Source organism: Rana temporaria, chromosome 1, assembly GCF_905171775.1.
Source record: "Rana temporaria chromosome 1, aRanTem1.1, whole genome shotgun sequence".
NCBI lineage: Eukaryota > Metazoa > Chordata > Amphibia > Anura > Ranidae > Rana > Rana temporaria.
Window position 1 is genome coordinate 408,718,228 of NC_053489.1, and position 21,616 is coordinate 408,739,843.

A 21,616-nucleotide genomic window follows, 5' to 3' on the forward strand; every position below is an offset into this window, starting at 1 on the left:
ATCAGTTTTTTTCTCGGAAGTGTAGGTATGTTTGATGTTCTCCTAAATGCCATTGGCTTTGATCATTGATGAAGGGTTGGGATGTCCTGCAGGTGGAACCAGGGCGCGTTCTAACACAAATAGAAGCAGACATTTATGTGTCTCCTGTATGCACTGGGAACAATGCATAAACGAGATAAAGCTGTAAGACTACAACAGCTGGAAAAGTGACCCTAATGGCTCAAGTAAGAAAGCTGTGAGCTATGGAAAAGACAAAGAGAGGCCTTTATGCTTTAAGCCTTAACCAGTAATTATGGTTTGATTATACCTTCAGATATAAAGTGCAAGGGTACTCCTATACCTTTTCTTGAGAACATTAACGTAAAACATGAAAGGGCTTGTAATTTGCTTTCATGTGCAGCAGCATGAAATCTTCTATTATAAAGTACTCTCAAGCTGTTATTGCCATGTAAAACTGACCTAGAATTTGTCTAGCTGATTTAAAAGAAAAGTAATCCAAACTTTGTATCTTCTCTCCTCAGTAACTTAAGGCCAGTTAACACCATGGATCGCACTGTTCATTCTTTTGCGATTCACATGTGATCCAGGTGCAGTGTGATTTTCAGCCCCTTCATTTAAATGGGCTAAAATCACACCGAACAGCACCAAAAGTAGTGCATGCACTACTTTAAAAAATGTACATAAACCTGATCACATGGTACTACTGTACCATGAGATCTGGGGCAGGGCCACGCACTGTGTTTGCGAGCTGCCATTGGGATGTCATTGAGTTAACATTGATCACAACTGCAGTGCTTTCAGAACATGGTGTGGGAAACGTACATAGAATGTGGGCTTATATAAAGAAAAAAGAAGGCTCTCCCATTTTCTCCTGAGGAACTTTGTCCGTCGCCTTCTTTAATGCCGCGTACACACGATCGGTGCGTGGGCCCCATCGTTTTTTTATCCATCAGTGAAAAAACTAGGAACTTGTTTTAAAATTATCTGATGGTTAAAAAAACGATAGAAAAAAACTATCGTCTGTGGGCACGTCCATCGGTTAAAAATCCACGCATGCTCAGAATTAGGGATGAGCCGAACATACCCGGGTTCGGTTCGCATCAGAACGTTCGAACAGACCGCGGGTTCGCGCGAACATTTAGAACCCCATTGAAGTCTATGGGACTCGAACGTTCGAATTCAAAAACGATCATTTTAAAGACCAATATTCAATTTAATGTTGGTAAACGTCTTTCAGAACCCGGGTCTTGCCCCAGGGAACATGTATCAATCGAAAAAAATATTTTAAAAACGGACGTTTTTGCGGAGCAGCGATTTTAATGTTTAAAGTGAAAAAAAAAAAATGAAAAATTCCTTCAAATATCACACCTGCTGTGTGTCTCTAGTAGTGGCACATGTTTAGAAATGTCCCTGCACAACATTAAATTATTATAAGAACAAAGTAATTTAATACTGGTTGTGCACGTGCTGTGTGGGAACAATATCTCGATTATTTTAGGGGTGGTGGGGGGGTGGCATTATCTTTTTGGGAAAGCAAAATTGTAGAAAAAAGGGCACCCCTCAAACATACTGTAATTGTAGCGCAACAAAGAGCCACGTGCAAAGTATTGCATCAAAAATTGTTATTAGGCGCCCTTGTTACACAGGGGCATAAAAATGTGTCCGTAGGCGCAACATAACACTGCAACCCCTCCCAATATCTGTAATTGGAGCGCAACAAGGAGCCACGTGCAAAGTATTGCATCAAAAATTGTTATTAGGCGCCCTTGTTACACAGGGGCATAAAAATGTGTCCGTAGGCGCAACATAACACTGCAACCCCTCCCAATATCTGTAATTGGAGCGCAACAAGGAGCCACGTGCAAAGTATTGCATCAAAAATTGTTATTAGACGCCCCTGTTACACAGGGGCACAAAAATTAGGCCTTAGGCCACGTGCAAAGTATTGCATCAAAAATTGTTATTAGACGCCCCTGTTACACAGGGGCACAAAAATTAGGCCTTAGGCCACGTGCAAAGTATTGCATCAAAAATTGTTATTAGACGCCCCTGTTACACAGGGGCACAAAAATTAGGCCTTAGGCCACGTGCAAAGTATTGCATCAAAAATTGTTATTAGACGCCCCTGTTACACAGGGGCACAAAAATTAGGCCTTAGGCCACGTGCAAAGTATTGCATCTAAAATTGTCATTAGACGCCCCTGTTACACAGGGGCACAAAAATTAGGCCTTAGGCCACGTGCAAAGTATTGCATCAAAAATTGTTATTAGGCGCCCCTGTTAAACAGGGGCAGAAAAATTAGGCCTTAGGCACTGGTGGCGGAGCACAGAAAAACAAAATTTCTTACTAGCTAACAGCATGAAAAGTGAGGAGGAGAAGGATATTCCATCAGCAGCACAACAGGACAGTCACTCAGCATCAGCAGTCTCAAAGGGATCTGATATTTCAACACAAAATTCTTATTCAGTAACATCAGCATCAGGTGCTTGGTAGCCGGTGTTGATCCAAGCCTGATTCATTTTGATGAAGGTCAGTCGATCAACAGAGTCGGTGGAGAGGCGTACCCTGTGATCGGTCACAAAGCCTCCAGCAGCACTGAATGTACGTTCTGAAAGAACACTGGATGCAGGGCAAGCCAGTAGCTCAATTGCGTACTGTGCAAGCTCTGGCCAGTGATCCATCCTCAAGACCCAGTAAGCCAGAGGATTTTCCGTGGGGAAGGTGTCCAAGTCGGATCTTGCCGCTAGGTATTCCCGGACCATGTAAACCAGGCGCTGGCGATGGTTGCTGGAACCGGTCAGACCTTGGGGCTGCGGATTAAAAAATTGTCTGAACGCATCGGTCAGACGGCCACCTTCTCCACCGCTCCTTCTCTGACTCACCGAAGCCTCAGCAAGACGTTGTCCAGGGCCAGGTTTTGGTAATCCCCCCGGTTCTGGGAACGCATTGCACAGACCCTTCTGCAAGGCCTCCCGCAGTAGTTTCATCTTCTGCTCCCTCTGCGATGGCAACATAAGATCCGTTACCTTACTCTTGTAACGTGGATCAAGGAGAGTTGCCAGCCAGTAATGATCCCTCTCCTTGATAGCACGTACACGAGGATCCTTACGCAGGCTTTGCAGAATCAGGGAGGCCATGCAGCGTAGGTTTGCAGAGGCATTCGGGGCACAGTCCTCTGGGTCACTGAGGACGACAGGATCCTCAGCCACCTCATCCCAGCCACGTAAAAGTCCACGTGTTCCTTGGGACTGTAAATGATCCCTTGAAGACTGCTGCTGTTGATGCTGAGTGCTAGGCTCCACCTCCATGCTGCTGATACAATCCTCCTCCTCCTCCTCTTCCTCATCCTCCTCCTCCTCTTCCTGTGTTCCAGGTGGGCAAGCAGGAACAGTGTCTGGATAAAGGGGGCCTTGAGAGGTAAGGAAGTCCTCCTCTTCCTCCCTCTGTTCTGCCTCAAGGGCCCTGTCCATTATTCCACGTAGGGTGTGCTCCAACATGTGAATAAGCGGGACAGTCTCACTGATGCATGCACTGTCACTGCTCACCATCCTCGTGGCCTCCTCAAATGGTGACAGGACAGTGCATGCATCCCTGATCAAGGCCCACTGGCGTGGTGAAAAAAACCCAAGCTCCCCTGAGCCAGTTCTGCTGCCATATTGGCACAGGTACTCATTGATGGCCCTCTGCTGCGTGTGCAGCCGCTGCAGCATGGCCAACGTAGAGTTCCATCTGGTGGGCATGTCACAGATTAGGCGGTTCTTGGGCAGGTTGTATTCCCTCTGGAGGTCTGTCAGCCGAGCAGTGGCATTATATGACCTCCGGAAATGCACACAGACTTTCCTGGCCTGCCTCAGGACATCCTGTAAGCCAGGGTACCTGCCCAAGAACCGCTGCACCACCAAATTGAGAACATGCGCAAAACAGGGCACATGGGTGAGTTTTCCACGTCGCAGGGCAGAGAGGAGGTTGGTGCCATTATCGCTGACCACCATTCCAGGCTTCAGCTGGCGTGGCGTCAACCACCTCTGAGCCTGCCCCTGCAGAGCTGAAAGAACCTCTTCCCCAGTGTGGCTCCTGTCTCCCAAGCACACCAGCTCTAGGACCGCATGGCATCTCTTGGCCTGCATTCCTGCGTAGCCCGTCGTACGCCTACGGAGCACGGCTGGTTCTGAGCCAACATCACCACAGGAAGAGGCCACAGAGGAAGAAGAAGAGGAGGGGGTGGAGGAGAGAGGTGTGTCACAAGCAGTTGTAGTGTTTTGGAGGCATGGTGGTGGAACAACCTCCAAAACTACTGTGCCTTGACCTGCGCCCTTCCCAGCTGCCAGCAGAGTCACCCAATGGGCCGTAAAAGACAGGTAACGTCCCTGTCCATGCCTGCTGGACCATGAGTCAGCGGTAAGATGCACCTTACCACTGACCGCCCTGTCCAGCGAGGTATGGACATTGCCTTCCACATGCCGGTAGAGAGCCGGAATCGCCTTCCGTGAAAAAAAGTGGCGTTTGGGTACTTGCCACTGAGGTACTGCACATTCCACAAACTCACGGAAGGGGGCAGAATCTACCAACTGAAAAGGTAGCAGTTGAAGTGCTAGCAATTTTGCTAAGCTAGCATTCAACCGCTGGGCATGTGGATGGCTGGGAGCGTACTTCTTTCGGCGCTGCAGCAGCTGGGGCAGGGAAATTTGTCTGGTAATATCAGTAGATTGGCCGGATGTACTACCACTACTACGTTGTGACACACCTATTTCTACACCTTCGGTGCAGGCTGCAGAGAGGACTAGGGGTCTAGTGGGGTTTGAGGTCACAGAAGGGCAAGGGGAGGACCGCTTTGGTCTTTGGTGTGGGTCTTTCTGGTATGCCTGCCAACGAGCTGCATGGCAGGTCGACATATGTCTGGACAAGCATGTGGTGCCCAAGCGGGTGATGTTTTGGCCACGCGAGATACGCTTGAGACATATGTTGCAAACAGCAAAGGTAGCATCTGATGGACAGGTTTCAAAAAAGGCCCACACCAAAGAACTTTTGCTGTACCGTTGAGACACAGCAGCGCCACGTAATGCAGTTGGTGTACTGCCCTTAAGCTGACCCCTGGAGGGCTTCCTGCCTCTTTGAAGATGTGCCTGTGCCTCGTCCTCTTCCTCCTCCTCCTCTCTCCTACCAGGCACCCAGGTAGAGTCAATGACCTCATCATCCCCTCCCTCCTCATCATCACTGGCGACAACCTGGCAGTATGCTCCAGCTGGGGGAACATCACTCCCAGATTGTTGTCCCTCTCGGCCACCCCCTCTCCCTGGGCTCACATCAATGCCTTCCTCTATCAGTGTTCCGTCATCGGAGTCTTCAAAACGCTGTGCATCTTCAGCTAGCATGTACCCAACACTGTGTTGAAACAGTTCGGGGGACTCCTCAGGAGGACACGGTGGGACTAGGGAAGGATTGTGTGATCCCATTGTGCAGAGGGTAGAGGACGCCTTGGCAGCTGCTTTGCCAGACAAACTATAATCAGTCTGTGTGAGAGAGGATGAGGAGGATGAGGACGGCTTGGTCATCCACTCAACTAATTTCTCAGCATGTTGAGGCTCAACACGGCCAGCTCCCGAAAAGAAGGACGAGCGGCCACGGCCACGTGCTGAAGAGGATGCACCACATCCATCACCAGCGTTACCTCTAGATGCAGAGCCTGCTTGCCCTCGTGACTCTCTGCCTCTCTTTGTCCTTCCAGCCATAGTTATGCGTTCAGGTGTTATGTAACAAAATAGTCGCTGTCACACCGACTGCGTTCAGATGGTATTAAACAGCAATCACACAGTAAGAGCGACTTGGTTCAAGTGTAAAGTAACAAAATAGTCGCTGTCACACCAACTGCGTTCAGATGGTATTAAACAGCAACCACACAGTAAGAGCGACTTGGCTCAAGTGTAAAGTAACAAAATAGTCGCTGTCACACCAACTGCGTTCAGATGGTATTAAACAGCAACCACACAGTAAGAGCGACTTGGCTCAAGTGTAAAGTAACAAAATAGTCGCTGTCACACCGACTGCGTTCAGATGGTATTAAACAGCAATCACACAGTAAGAGCGACTTGGTTCAAGTGTAAAGTAACAAAATAGTCGCTGTCACACCAACTGCTTTCAGATGGTATTAAACAGCAACCACACAGTAAGAGCGACTTGGCTCAAGTGTAAAGTAACAAAATAGCCGCAGTGACACCAACTGCCTTTAGTTGCTATTAAACAGCACGCACGCAGTAATAGCGACTGCGGTCAAATGCGATTTAACAGCACGCACGCAGTGACACCAACTGCCTTTAGTTGCTATTAAACAGCACGCACGCAGTAATAGCGACTGCGGTCAAATGCGATTTAACAGCACGCAGTGACACCAACTGCCTTTAGTTGCTATTAAACAGCACGCATGCAGTAATAGCGACTGCGGTCAAATGCGATTTAACAGCACGCACGCAGTGACACCAACTGCCTTTAGTTGCTATTAAACAGCACGCACGCAGTAATAGCGACTGCGGTCAAATGCGATTTAACAGCACGCAGTGACACCAACTGCCTTTAGTTGCTATTAAACAGCACGCACGCAGTAATAGCGACTGCGGTCAAATGCGATTTAACAGCACGCAGTGACACCAACTGCCTTTAGTTGCTTTTAAACAGCACGCACGCAGTAATAGCGACTGCGGTCAAATGCGATTTAACAGCACGCACGCAGTGACACCAACTGCCTTTAGTTGCTATTAAACAGCACGCACGCAGTAATAGCGACTGCGGTCAAATGCGATTTAACAGCACGCACGCAGTGACACCAACTGCCTTTAGTTGCTATTAAACAGCACGCACGCAGTAATAGCGACTGCGGTCAAATGCGATTTAACAGCACGCACGCAGTGACACCAACTGCCTTTAGTTGCTATTAAACAGCACGCACGCAGTAATAGCGACTGCGTTTCTGTGCAATTCAATAGCCCAGTTGCATTAACAGCGACTGCGCTTCTGTGCAAATAAATTGCACACGTGCAGTAACAGGTAATGCGTCTGTGTGTGCAATTAACTAGCACACGTTAAATAACACAGAATAATTATATTTAAAGTAAATCCCTAATGCAGGCAATACAACACGTTAGAGCGCTGCATGTAGAACAATCTCCTGCCTGATAGATAAACTAGCTGAGCTGTACAGTTTATAAATATATTGACAACGCCTAAGGATGTGAATATATTCTCTACAAACTGTACTTTTAACTATACTGACTACACTTCCTACTCTATCTATCTATCTATCTATCTATATATCTATCTATCTATCTGGTTAAGACACTGTGTCTCTATCTCTCTATCTCTCTCTGTCTGACTGACTGATCTTCTCTAGAACCGCCAACACACTACACTAGGCAGCCGTGCAGGCTGCCTTTTATAGTGGGGGGCGTGTACTAATCCCCCTGAGCCATAATTGGCCAAAGCCACCCTGGCTTTGGCCAATTATGGCTCTTCGTTTTTTGAGCGCTGTGATTGGCCAAGCATGCGGGACATACAGCATGCTTGGCCAATCATCAGCGCTCAACGCCCCAGTGAATTATGGGACGTTTTGCGTCACTCGAATTTGGCGCGAACGACCCGTTTTGTTCGAGTTTCGACGAACGATCGAACGACCGATGTTCGAGTCGAACATACGTTCGAATCGAACGCGGAGCTCATCCCTACTCAGAATCAAGTCGACGCATGCTTGAAAGCATTGAACTTAATTTTTCTCAGCACGTCGTTGTGTTTTACGTCACCGCGTTCTGACACGATTGTTTTTTTTAACTGATAGCGTGTAGGCAAGACTGATGAAAGTCAGCTTCATCGGATATCTGATGAAAAAATCCATCAGACCGTTTTCATCGGATGAACCGATCGTGTGTACAGGGCATAACTCTAAAGTTTGGAGTGGCTTTGGTCGAGGTCTCTAGGCTGGAATGGAGTTTCCCCCCCCAACCCTCTCTTTAATTATTACAGGGGCTAGGTCCCTACCCAGGATCCTAGTGATGGCACTAACGATATGGTCTGTTACCATTCTCTACTGTGTTGTTTTTTTATAAAAAAGTTTACAAGGCTGACAATCTTTTTTTCTTTTTATTATTTACGCTTTAGTGGTCAGAGATGTGACCATATGTTAATTTCTTAAGCGCCCTGCTGTATTTGTATGTTCTTGAAAAAAAGAAGGCATAAAGGGCTAACACTTAACACCAATTCACCACATCCCAACATTTTTTGAAATACTCAAAACATGAACAAGCAGGTAGGACGTTAAGGCTCAGTTCACACTGCTGTGGCTTGGGATCCGACTTGTGAGACTCCAAGTCGCATGACATGTGAAATCTCATGTTAGTCAATGTCTTAACTATCGCTAATGAAGTCGCTCTGACTTTAGAAAGGGTTCCTGTACTACTTCAAGGCGACTTCTATCTGACTTTTGCACATAGACTTTAATGGAAGTCGCCTCCAGATCGAATCCTCATCTATATTGATATGATTTGGATCCGACATTACAGGAAGATTACCCACGCAGTGCATGGCATCTTTCTGCATATCTGCGCAACACAAAGTTGCTTAAAAGTCGCATCAAAGTAGTACGCATATCGCATTAAGTCACCATGAAATTGCTAGGAAGTTGCCTGTGAAAGTTGCATTGTACGTTGTGCATTTTTCAGGTCGCAGTGGTGTGGAACAAGCCTTACCCTGGGTTCACATTGGTGCACGATTACAGCACCGGTTCCCGCATTTCTCCTCTCCCGCAGTCAGTTCACACTGCTTTGTGCGAACCGCTGCGGGTGTCGACACCCCCAGTTTAGTTCACAAATCACAGTTCGAACTGTGAACTCGCACAGGAATCGGATCGCATAGGTGAGAACACCGATGCAATCCGATTCTAGTGTGGGGAAAAACAAGTCCCTGCACAATTTTCTGTGTGAATCCAATGTGAGTTCAGCCATACAACTGTATGGCTGAACTTGCATTGCTCAGAGATCGCATGTGATCGGCACCTGCAGTGCCGGTGCAAATCACATGCGATCTCTAAGATCACGCTAGTGTGAACCCGGGCTCAAGGTACAATTAAGATCACACTCATATTTAGAGTAAATATTTTATTAATACTGATTAAAAATAACATTTATACAATTCAAAGCACTAACTACAACCCATATTCAGAATAAACTTGTGATATAGTCTTACATATACCTTTATCCTCATATGTCCTGTTATCACTTGCATTGCCAGGTATTCAAACTTTTAAATAAAATTGTAGAAAATATACTGTTTTATTCATTAGCCAAATTATCCAGTGGGAAAAAGAACACCCCCTTGTTGCCTTTCACACAATTAAAAAGGGGGGAATATGGTTGGGACTTTGAATGAGGCATGTGATAAACAGTACCACAGGCCTCCATCTCTGTAAATGTATAAAAAGGGTGGAGAGTTGGGACTTTGAATGAGATGCGCTTTAGCAGTATGCGATTAAATATATATGGAATATAAAAAATTTTGTTTTTCCAGTGCTCTTTTTTGCCAGACAATCTATAGGTAGGGGCGGGTTTAGGTTATCACCTGCCACCTATCTATTGATTAGCATGCCTGTGCTCCTCTTTAGGAGGCTTCAAAAATCATAACTAGGACTGCAGCACATGGAGTGCCTTGACGTTGGCGCTGCAGCTTTCACAGGTATTTGCAAATACATGCAACTAAACCTCTGTTTTTAATTGCATACAGTTAGACAGATTAATTTGGTTTAGTGCTCTTTTGGTTGGCAACTTTGAGCCTGGCTCTTATGGAAACATTTTTTATATTCCATATATATTTAATCGCATACTGCTAAAGCGCATCTCATTCAAAGTCCCAACTCTCCACCCTTTTTATGCTTTTCACACAATTATGCTTTCTCAGGAGGCATGAAATGCATATCAGAAGCAATAGACTAATATTGTAGCTGCATAATGAATAAATACACACACGTTTATATCGCCAGCTAGATTTCTATTCCAAAGTGTGAACTATGAAAGTAAATTGAGATTCTCCTATTCTTCCAAAATAAATGATACAGTATTTTTATATTAGAGTCAAAGAGGAATTTTGTTAGGTGCTGTTTGAATCCAAATTGACAACATAGGAGATTACCTGTGTAGAAAAATAGCTTTTTTTGTGAAAATGCTTACTACTTATTGAGGTCCCATCCCTTCAAAAGTTAGGTGCTTGTAGAAGAAATGAAACAAAAAATAAGACCGTGTGGCCGCCTTCTCTTCAGCAATTATACCTGAGGCACTCTTTAGCAGGAAAAGCTCTACCCATGATGTAGTAGGAGCTGCAAAGCTTTCAGGGTGTCAGACCTTTTGCATGTTAGGTTGTCTTCCAATATAAATGAGGGAGGGGTTTAATTGCTTTTTCATTGGACCAGAGTTTAGGATTGGACAACTCTGGTGCTACGTACAAAAGCATATGTTTTGCTTGTGTGAAAATCTACACGTTGGATTGGGCATCCAGCCACTTTACAGGTGGTAGGACTGTCCAAGTGAGCATCGCAATGCAGTGGACTTCAGTGCAGCCAGTCTTAACGTTTTGCTAATAAAGCTAATCTATACCAGGTTTCGGTGGTCACCAGGATTGTCAGCACTTCTAGATTCTGTCAGATGCTTACTTGCAGCTGGTCATGCATATTTTTGGGCTGATTTTGGTAATGCATATTTTTGGGCTGATTTATGAAGAACCTTGACAATTTTCTCTAGCAAACTGTGAAATTCTAGTTTTCAAGCTACAGATTGTACTGCAAAAAAAAAAAGAAACTGAGATAATTTAGGTGAAATACCCATGTTTTCCATGTTTAACCAATTTTTATAGAACAACTAACCATTCTATTGCAATTATATTTTAGTGTATACCCTTTTGCCAGCCATGTAGATGTTTGCCACCTTTCACATTAGTTTTTCTTTCCTTTTTCTTATTATAAGTCATCTGACCTTTAAAGGAGATTGGCTTTGGACATCATGCTGTGAGGATTTAGTTATAACGGCCAGGCTTAGATTATGCCACGCAGTAGGAGCAATCAAAACATGTATTTACACATTAAGAATGAAATATTTAGAGACTGCTGGTTCGGTAATGGTAGAGCAAAGCTTTAGAGCAGAAAGTGGGGCACTTTGCGTGTTCTTTTTGTAAAGATTTATTTACAAAAAGCAGACTCCTGCTTGAATGTACAGTTAGCTAAAAAAAAATATTTTTCTGAAACAGATTATTTTTCTACTTTTTAGTTTGTTTTCATCGGACAAACCGATCATGTGTACAGGGCTTTATTTGTTAATTTTATCTTGACATAAAGTGGTAGATCATTATCTTGGTTTGCAATATACGGTAAAGCCTATGGGTTTTACAACGCAAAGCACATCTAAAGTTAATTAATAAACAGAGCTCAACTGCAACAACTGTTTCCTCTTGTTGGTAATAAGTAATAGAATTTAGTAATTTTTTAACCATAGCTTTACTGTAGATTTTAGCTAGAACATGGTAGATGGTTCAGGATAACCAATTTTCAATATCAATACCTTTTACATTTACCAAACTTCAATTTATTTACAAGCATATGAAGCGGTTGTATGTAAAATTAATACAACTCTATCAGGCTGCATAAGACCACATATATTGCGTTTAGCAGGCGTTGATGTGTATTGAATGCACTTTAGTTGACGCGCATTAAACACACTTGAGTTGAAATGTGATGACATACATTTTTTTAATGTATTGCGTTAATGTGCAGACAAGCAAATATTTTATTTTATTTTACTTAACACATGCTTTGTGTTTCAGGTTGTTGTGCTATGCTCAAATGCAGCATGTTCCATTTTCACTCGCATTGGAGTGAACTGAGACTTTTGAAAACAACAGATTTCAGTTTGTCTATTGCATTGGGAATGCAATAAGGGGCACAGCCCAACGGAACATAGTGGGCATTGTTTGAATGGGTTCTCAGTTTGCCACTAACTTTTACACAGCACCTAGGGTAGCAAAATTCTGGTATTTGCTCTATTTTGAGGGGATTATAATTGTTATAGTAACTGTAGTTCTGAGGGGATTTTGTTATAGTAGGATTAAGTTCAAGCCTGCTAACTGGAAATTTTGTTGGCACAAGCAAGTTGGGGCATGCTTGTTTCTGGTGGGAAGAGTACACAGCATTTAATGCTGTAGAGCATGGTTGTCAAACTGTTTCCTTGCAGGCCTTATCAGCATTATGGCTGTCTTCAAAAGACCGGTTGTTTCTGTAAGACTATATAAATGTATGCAGGGCTTTCTTTACCAGAGAATAGGTACAGCAACTCAACCACTGCTAAACTGCTCTGAACGGTGTGTGTGGCTAAATTGCCCTGTAGGAGAATCTTAATGGAGCAAAAAAATATTGGGAGTGCATTATGTGCAGAGTTGAGGGATGTTCTATGTACAATGGGCAGGATTCGGGAGTGCGCTACGCACAGTGTGCAGGGCTCAGCTCTCTTTCATAGGCTGTCCGCATCTCACTTCCACCTCTCCCGTTGGATGTGAGGGCCACATGAATTGGCCTGGAGGGCTGGATTCAGCCTGCGGGCCTTGTGTTTGACACATGCTGTAGAGGGGATGTTCTAGCCTTGATATTGGGCTATAAACCAGTGTGTTTTGCAAGTAAGTTTGATGTTAGATGCATGCTGATTTAGGGGTAATGACATATACTGGCATAGAAACAAAAATGTGTACAACATCATTGCGCCCAGAATTAGCATGCACAACATTGTGCTGTATTCTGCCTTAGTTAAGTAAACATTTCATATGCCAATGTTTTCAGAAGATGTTACTAAATATGAACCATTCATCTTACTGTAAATCTTACTGTATCTGGTCTGTCCCCAGATATCCAGTCCTGGTTGCTGCCATTTTGTTTTTTTGTATGGTATATGGCCAGGCAACTGGGTATATTTGCCCAGTGATAATGCTATTGGAAAGTGATATCATTTAGAATGAAATGCTAATCTATGAAGTAGAAAAAAGAAGTATCCACAAAACAAGCTTTTAACTACATGGCAGAAGGTCAGTAAGTTATTATTTGAAAGCTATAATATTTTTCATGTCCGATGATATGTTAGCAGATTTTTCCTGTAAAAAAAGAGAATCTAAAACATTGAAATAAAGAAGTCACAGGGGTCAACTCTACTCCCCTTTGAATTCTGACCCAAATGACATTGGTATGTGCCTGCTAACTTATTGGCTTTTTTACCTTTGATCCAGGTGCTGACTGTAATGTGTTTTTCTGGACTACTACTTTTAAAGAAATGGTTCTTTAATATTATTTTCTGAGGTAATGCTGAATTAAAGCTTAACTCCAGGCATATATATGTCGCAAATTATTTACAGATAGGATTCCTGATGCTTTTGTGTGCGGGAAGAGCCACAGGTGGAGTGTACAGCCGGTCACAAATACATAGCTATGTGCAACCATACCCACATATGCATACACTGCATGTTTCTCAAGCACAAGATTTTTACACGTTCTGGGAAATAAACAAACACATTGAATGCTGATGTATGGAGACATCAATGTTTATACGAGTGCAGCCACATACAGTCATTCACTTGTTTAGCCAGTTGAACACGCTACATGCTGATCCCCAGTCATGCCCAAGCCCAATTGATGTTACACTTGAGCACTTTTGGGCCTCTGATCGTCTATGTGCATGAGGCCTAATAATCCAATCAACCTTTCTTTTGTGGGGTTTTTTTCTTGCACATTTGGCAAATTCTAAGTGAACATAGCTTTACCTAATTCTTAATCTAACTTGCAAATTAAGTATTCTCTACACTTTTTGTGAGTGAGACAATATGTTTATAAATGGTAACATTTCCACCTGAAAGTACCTTTGATGGGGGGGGGGGGGATTTTTTTTAATTTAAAGTGACAATACTCAAATTCAGCAAGTATGGAAGCCAGAAGAAAAAAAATGACACACACATATGGGTCAAAACATAGGATGGTAAAAGCAGTGTTAGAAAGGCAACAAATACAGGATTCCTGTAATATTGAATCAGTCTAAGATTCCGATTTATGTCCAGGGAAAAGAAGATACACCCTCAAGAAGATCATGATAAATTTGGCTTAGTGTGTGGGAAATTTGTTAAGCAACCCTCTGGGGGAAGAACATATGTTGCAGACAAAGTAAAACTAGAAGGTACCTGTCAATTTTCAATATAACTTTCAATGTCAAACAATAAAAGGAGAAGAGAAAAGAGAGGGCAGAGTGGGGCAGAATGAGAAAAGATAAAAAAAGAGGAGGAGGGGTCCCTGTTGCGCAATCTCATGCCTAATCTGGGTTAGAGACTAACAAGTTGGCATATTGAGTCTTTTTGAAATGGGCTATTCATAATGTCATTCCCAGACCTGATCCCAAATCTGGGTACAGACATCCTGCCAGAAGAGATGGATCAACGGGTAAGACCAAAAGATATGAAACAGTGTGCCTCTTTCCACTTGACACCTCAGCAGGTGGGGGCTGCCTGTGGGAACATGGGATGAAGGGTCGTGGGCACACTATAGGGAAACAAAAAACAAAATATTCCGCACGATCAATGGTAAGCAGCTCACACTACCAATAGACAATGGTGGAAAACAATACAAACATAAAAAGTGTAGCGCATATATGAGATAAGGATCATCCAGTTAAATGAATGAATTGATGAGGTGCATCAATGAAAATAATCAAAATAGTGAAAATAAAAGTCAATCATAAGATGATCAAAATTCTAAATGATGTGTATAAAGTCCTCAGTGAAATAATATAAATTCAAAAATTCTAAATGAGTGGTATGACTCCCAATATTCACAGGTAAAGTGCAAAAAAAAGTGTCCACCACCAATCATTGAAGAGGAAGCTTACCAGAATTACTGTACCCTAATGGACGTACAGAATTGAAACCACTGTTGTGCCTGGATCGTCAGCTGCAATCACCACTGAGACAACTCGTACGTCAATCCGAAAGGGAACCAGGAAGTGATTCAAATGAGGTAGGTGCTTCCAGGAGGTACCCAGTTAGAGCCAAAAGTATACCAATGGATGGAGAAATTGGAAGAGAAAGGAAGAGCACATAGCGTGATACTGAATAGGTACCAGTGTTTTAACGCAGGTAAGAACACTTACATTCCAAAAGGTTGAACAGCGCCTTTCAAATATACAAAATGGCAGCATTACGCATCCAATAATGCATCGTCTGGGGTGATCCCCCACCGCTGCCCTCCACATTTATAAAGGCAAGATGACCCCTTGACTGGGAAGTCTTCCCCGGGTGTCCGCCCATCTAGAAAATCACTTCCTGGGTAGTGGCGCAACGGATTGTCATCGATCCGCGATCCGAACCGAAGATATTGATCTGAACCGCACACGTGTGATCCGCGGATTGATTTCTGGAAAAAAAATTGTGTGCATGTTCAGTCCACACACAGCGTGGTCATGGCGAGTGGAGGAACGGAGGAGCTTGAACGCCCCGCGTCATTTAAATCCCCTGTATGAGAGCATTTTGGCTTCCCTGTCAAATATAATGATGAAGGAAAGAGGTTGGTGGATAAAACCGTGATGGTGTGTAGGCACTGTGGCACAAAAAAAACATATGACAGTGGAAACACATCAAGCATGGCCACGCATGAAGCGACATCACCCTGGTGTTTCACTGACAGGAGTGAAAATGAAAACGAAAGCTGCTCAACAACCGCTCATCAGCGCAGCATTTAAGCAGCCCCTTGTTGCACAATCAGACCGGGCTAAAGCCATCACAAACGCCATTGGTGTGTTTATAGGTGCAGACATGAGGCCATATTCGGTTGTGCAAAACGAGGGCTTTAAACACATGCTGAAAGTGCTTGAGCCACGTTACAACATTTTGTTTTTTGCTGATCCGAAAAATTATCCGATCCGTGACTCTGATCCGAGAAACGATCCGAACCGTACGTTTTTTTTATCCGTTGTACCCCTATTCCTGGGAGTATAACCAAGCCTCTATCTGAGTGACAAAAGGTCACTGAGGGAAGCCCCAGGACCATTTAAAAGTATGTGTCCAGAACCCATAACATTTTTATTTATTTATAATAAAAATGTAATTACTATAAAATCTGAAAAATAAATATCAAAGATATGCCAATACTAGCAACTCACTCTGAAAGATCCATGCTTCCTGTTCGACTGAAATGGCTTCCAGGCATGCATCCCAAGCCTCAATCTTTTATGGGTCCTGAGGCTTCCCTCAGTGACCTTTTGTCACTCAGATAGAGGCTTGGTTATACTCCCAGGAAGTGATTTTCTAGATGGGCGGACACCCCGAGGGATGACTTCCCAGTCAAGGGGTCATCTTGCCTTTATAAATGTGGAGGGCAGCGGTGGGGGATCACCCCAAACGATGCACTTTTGGATGCAAAACGCGTCGGAAGACTCAACCGCTGCCATTTTGTATATTTGAAAAGCGCTGTTCAACCTTTTGGAATGTAAGTGTTCTTACCTGCATTAAAACACTGGTACCTATTCAGTATCCCGCTATGTTCTCTTCCTTTCTCTTCCAATTTCTCCATCCATTGGTATACTTTTGGCTCTAACTGGGTACCTCCTGGAAGCACCTACCTCATTTGAATCACTTCCTGGTTCCCTTTCGGATTGACGTACTAGTTGTCTCAGTGGTGATTGCAGCTGACGATCCAGGCCTAACAGTGGTTTCAATTCTGCCTTACTGACCCTGTGGGCACACTATACAATTGAGTTAACAACTTATAACCGACTCCTGGAGTCTTGAGGAGATGGAGGACTTATGTGAAAAGTTAAAGCGGAGTTCCACCCAAAAATGGAACCTCCACCATTTGGAACCCCCCCCTCCGGTGTCATATTTGGCACCTTTCGGGGGGGGGGAGGAGGGAGCAGATACCTGTCTAATACAGGTCCCAGGACACATAGGTCCCAGAAGACAGCGGGGACCAGTGAGATTTGCAGCGCGACTCGCATATGTGCAGTAGTGAACCACTTCATGATTCCCTCACCTAAGATGGCGGCGGCAGCAGCACCCAAGAGCCGAGGGACAGATCGGCTTCGGGTGCTGACATCGCGGGCGCCCTGGACAGGTAAGTGTCCTAATATTAAAGATCAGCAGCTGCAGTATTACATTTTTTTTTCCGGCAGAACTCTGCTTTTAAGAATGAACTTGCGTTGTTCAGTGGAGAACTGTTAATTTAGGTCTGCATCCCAGACTCTGAGATAGGAGGTGCCGTCCTCATCCTGGAGAGATCAGAGCAGCGTAGGCAATGGAGAGGCCATGGTGAAGCGGTTGGGGGCTAGTGCAGTCAGTTTTGAAAGAAGGGGACTCCCAGAGACACTCATGGGGAACAGGGATAGAGAGGTATAGAAGTGTCTGATCATGTATTGCTGCCAAAAAGGAGGGGGATCAACCATAGATTGGATAGCGACCACAGTCGTTCATGCCCTAAACTAATTTGAAAGAAAAGGGTGGAATCTGGCATCCTGGAGCCCCAGAAGAAAACCAGGGTTCCAGATTCCCAGATAGGAAGCCGAGGCAGGAGATGCATTGAGATGAGAATCCTATGGAAGGGGGTGTTTATGGTTGGATGGTCTCTAACGCTAGCTTAACATGAGGTCCACAACCATGGGAGAACATTTAGAGGAACCTTATTTTATAAATACCTGCTCATAATCCAAGTGTGCTTACACCAGTCGAGAACCCTATTGAGCTGTGTAGCTTGGTGATAGAGGGTCCGGGAACCCCATGGCAAGTTTCGATAGGCTAGAGGCATCTGGTTTTATTCTGGGGGGGGGGGGTCAGCACAGAAAAACTGCAAAAAGGTTCTCTGAACCTGTTGCAGAAAATTCTAGAGAATGGCTACCGAGAGAGTATGAAAGGTATAACAGCCGAGGGAGTGCATTTATTTTTAGTATACTATTGCAGCCCAACTAGGTATATGTGGAACAACGCCACTTCTGTAGATCCCTATGAAGAGCCGGCAGTAGTAAGGGGAAGTTTTCCCCAAAACGTAGAGGTCATTGTTGGGGTAAGGAATATACTCAGGTATTTCAGTTTCTGCTCTGCCTATTGTAACAGGAAGTTGGATTGTAGAGAAGTTAGCCTGTCAAGGGAATCGTAACATTGAGAGCCTTGGATTTAGAGAGATTGATCTTATAATTGGATAGGCGAGCATAGGAGTCCAGTTCTTTTAATAGGTTTGGGATAGTTGTTTTAGGACTAGTGATAAAGAAGAGCAGGTCGTCCGCAAATGTAGCAAGCTTATGCTGGACTGCAATAATCTGGACTCCTTGGATATTTGGATTACCCCTGACATGCCTTAAAAGGGGCTCAAGGGTTAAGATAAAAATAAGGAGAGAAAGAGGAGGGTACTGTTTACTAACTTGAAACCTGAAGAGAGAGTCTCATTTGACAGCCACGAAAGGGACATCATAGAGGGAGTTAATCCATTGTAACATGTTGTTGCCGATGCCCACGTGGTGGAGGATTGTTTCAAGTACCGCCAGAGTACCCTGACGAATGCCTTTTTGGCATCTGAGTAAAAGCATTGGCAGGGAGTTGGATTGACAAAAGTGTATAAGATCAAGGGCCCTACCGGTGTTATCCCTCTCTTCCCTACCAGGGATAAATCTAGTCTGGTCACGGTGTATGACCGTTTGAGGTATGGGAGCAGATGGAGTGCCAGTATTTTAGTAAAGATTTTTAGGGCTGTGTTTAGCAGTGAAATCGGGTCTGTAACTGGAGCAAAAAGAGAGATCCTTATTGTCTTGGGGGTTAATGTTATGTAGGTGCAGGATGTGTCTTTTGGCAGAGAGTGGCCTTGGTGGAGGGAATTAAAGGCAGTAACGAAGCGGTGAGCTAACTGTAGTTGAAAGGGTTTATAATAGAGGAGCATGAAGCCGTTGGGGCCTGGGACTTTTCCAGGTGGGCTTTGACTTCAGAGCATGAGAGAAGTCCTCCTCTGTCAAAGGGCAATTAATTGCCTTCTGTTCTGCCCTGGTCAGTTTGGATAATGAGGCCTCTTGGAAATAATGCCATATAGGGGACTCTTTCTCAAGATTGGGGGATGAAAAATAGTCTGGAAGGTTGTATAGGGGGAGTAGAAAACGCTCTACTGTTTCTGTGGGTTTGGTAAGTTTGCAGCTTGAAGGGGAGACAATTTAGGAAACACAAATCTGCGTTTGTGGGTCTCAGAGGGAGCATGTTAGTAGTTTCCCAGCTTTAATACCATATTCCTAACAAAGTCATCTACTATCTAGCATTCGTACCCTGACTGTCGTCAAAAGAAGAGAGTTAGTGTATTCATAGAGTGTGAGCACACCACACTTCCCCTGCCAGTCTAAGGGCTTGGGATTTTTTGTGTTGCTCCTTTAGAGACTGGATCTCGGAGATCAGGCAGAAAATAATTTGTTACATTCCCATTTCTGTCTTGCGCCCATTTTAATGAGGGATCCCCTAATAAAGCATTTATGGGATTTCCATATAAATAGAGATCTTGACTGTGTAGTGTCATTTGTGATACAAAAAAGATACAAAGGTCATCTTGCAATGCAGATTTTAGTTGGTCACCTTGTATGAGACTTTCATTTAAGCAACAATGCTTGTGATGGTTGGGATGTTTTGTGACTGAAAGGGTCATTGTGATCGGCGCGTAGTGTGAAATTATTATGGTAGGTTATATGGGGGTCTCTTGAACTAGGTCTAATAATGCAGGAGGCACAATGAAGTAGTAAATCCTCAAGAAGGACTGGTAAGCTGGCGAGAAGAAAGTATTGTCTTCGAGTATTGTGATGCTGGAATATCCAGATATTGATGCGCCTGGATTTGTCTAGACATCATTTAAATCGATGCAGGTATGAGAAAGAAAATTGAGAGGATCCCTGAGACAAGTTGAGAAGAGGTTCTAGGGCAACATTAAAGTCGCCACCCAGGATGATTGTACCCTCTGCAAAATTGAAAGGTCAGCCAGACATTTCTCTAGGAATTAAATTTAAGAGGTGTTGGTAAGGTATATATTGCCAAACGGAAAAAGTACGTTTGCCTATTTTTAGCTCTCAGGTACAGGTAGCAGCCCTGGGGAGATCTGTAAATTAGCTTTGCATGTCCATAAAAGAAGGGACTTGGCCAAAATAGTGGAGACACCTCTAGATTTAGAGCTGTTGGAAAAGCTGTGATATGAGGTGGGCTATCTGAAATTGCTCAATTTAGGTGGAATTTGTAGGGTATGTTCTGAAAGATAGATACATGCTTTTTATCAAATCAAAAGCAAGAAAGTTTTTTCTGTTTTTAATCAGATACAGTATGTGAATATTGCTTTGTAGAGGAGCCCTAGCAAGATAGGTGTAAATGCTCAAAAACTGTTATTTGAAAAATATATTTGGTTAGGCCCAGGTTCACACTGGGCTGCGGGAATGAAGCCGTGCAAGTTCAGCTGAACACGCATGCTTTCACTTTCGCTTGTCAGTCCCGATTTGGGCCGCGATTACAGAGGCATCTGTGCAGGTTTCTAGTACAGAAACTTATTTTTGAAATCGGTGCAGCGCTGCAGATGCAGCGCTGCAGATGCAGCGTCGCACTGATTAGGACGGTGCAATTGCCAGCAAATCCTGCCGATTTGACATGCGATTTGACATGTCAAATCGCACCAGTGTGAACCAGAGCTAAAGGACAGCACTATGAAAAGAAACATGTAGACGGCCTTTGTCTGAAAATACTTGTCATCATCTACTTTTATACACACATTAAATCTCTACAAAGATTAAATACAGCTAAGAGCTAAGCACGTGTCCTCACATGTTTAGATGTATAGATATATCAGTAAGTAGACTTTTAATAAAAGAGGAATATGGAAAAGCAGCAATTGTGCTTTATATTTTTTAAATCTTATGGCATCTCTTTAATACTCATCTCATAAATGCACATACCAGCCAATAAATGCTAATATAATAACTGTGCTGTGGGATTTTAAAATACTAATAGTACACAGTTGTTTCCTTTACTCAAAATGCAGCATGCGACAAATATCTTCCTGCAGCACTTCTCAGTTCGGCATTGTGAATAGCAATGTTGACAACATTGAACACAAATAGTGTCTTTGTGTGGTGAAACCACGTATGAAATAACGCTGCATGCTTCTCCCCTACACCCCTCTTCCTTGTGGCCCCCCCTGTGAGTATTTTTATTCTTTTTATGTTTAAGTACTCACCTTTTCTGATGCCCTCAGGCTGGCCATCTGAAACCATAGGGTCGTCTTCCCTTTTCACCTTGTGTCCCAAGTGGCCCTCACTAGGCAAAAAGTGATGCTGATGTGATAACATTAGCATCACTCTCGGCACCAGTACACTGTCACTATAGGGCGCCGTGGGGATGCCTCTTCTAAGGGTCGTGCCATTTTGCACTGCCCTGAAAAATAAAAAAATGTATTTTTTTGCAATCATGATTGGATGATGGATGTAAGCAGAGTGTCACCTCATTTACTAAGCCAAGGGAAATCTCCCTTCAAAATGAAAATTTTCTTGCAAAGTGAACAGCCTATTTCCCTTAGTAAAT

General features: G+C 43.8%; 1 protein-coding gene across 1 annotated transcript in view; it reads left to right on the top strand.

Moving 5' to 3' along the window:
- FRAS1 (Fraser extracellular matrix complex subunit 1) overlaps nt 1-21,616 on the top strand; it is a 660,838-nt gene that overhangs the window by 114,702 nt on the left and 524,520 nt on the right. The window lies entirely within an intron of this gene.